This window comes from Trematomus bernacchii, unplaced genomic scaffold (assembly GCF_902827165.1).
Source record: "Trematomus bernacchii unplaced genomic scaffold, fTreBer1.1, whole genome shotgun sequence".
Lineage (NCBI taxonomy): Eukaryota > Metazoa > Chordata > Actinopteri > Perciformes > Nototheniidae > Trematomus > Trematomus bernacchii.
Genome location: NW_022988082.1, coordinates 3,004,251 through 3,004,514, shown reverse-complemented (window position 1 = coordinate 3,004,514; position 264 = coordinate 3,004,251).

Below are 264 nucleotides of genomic sequence, written 5' to 3'. Positions count from 1 at the left end.
CACAGCTTGCGTTGTTTTCCTTACACCTGAACAAACAGCCCACACACTCACCTGCCATTGCTATGTCAGGAATAGATCCACAGGAAGTTTAAATTCTTGTTCGATAATTTCTGTCTGACCACTCCGCTGCATTCAGCGCAGTCTATAATAACTCTCTCTCTGTAGTGCAGCAGCCTATGGGAAAGCTGAGCTCTTCCTTATGATAGATTGTAACTCATGGCTGCTTCTGAATATTTCATGCACAGTATGTTTTAGTTTTTTTGC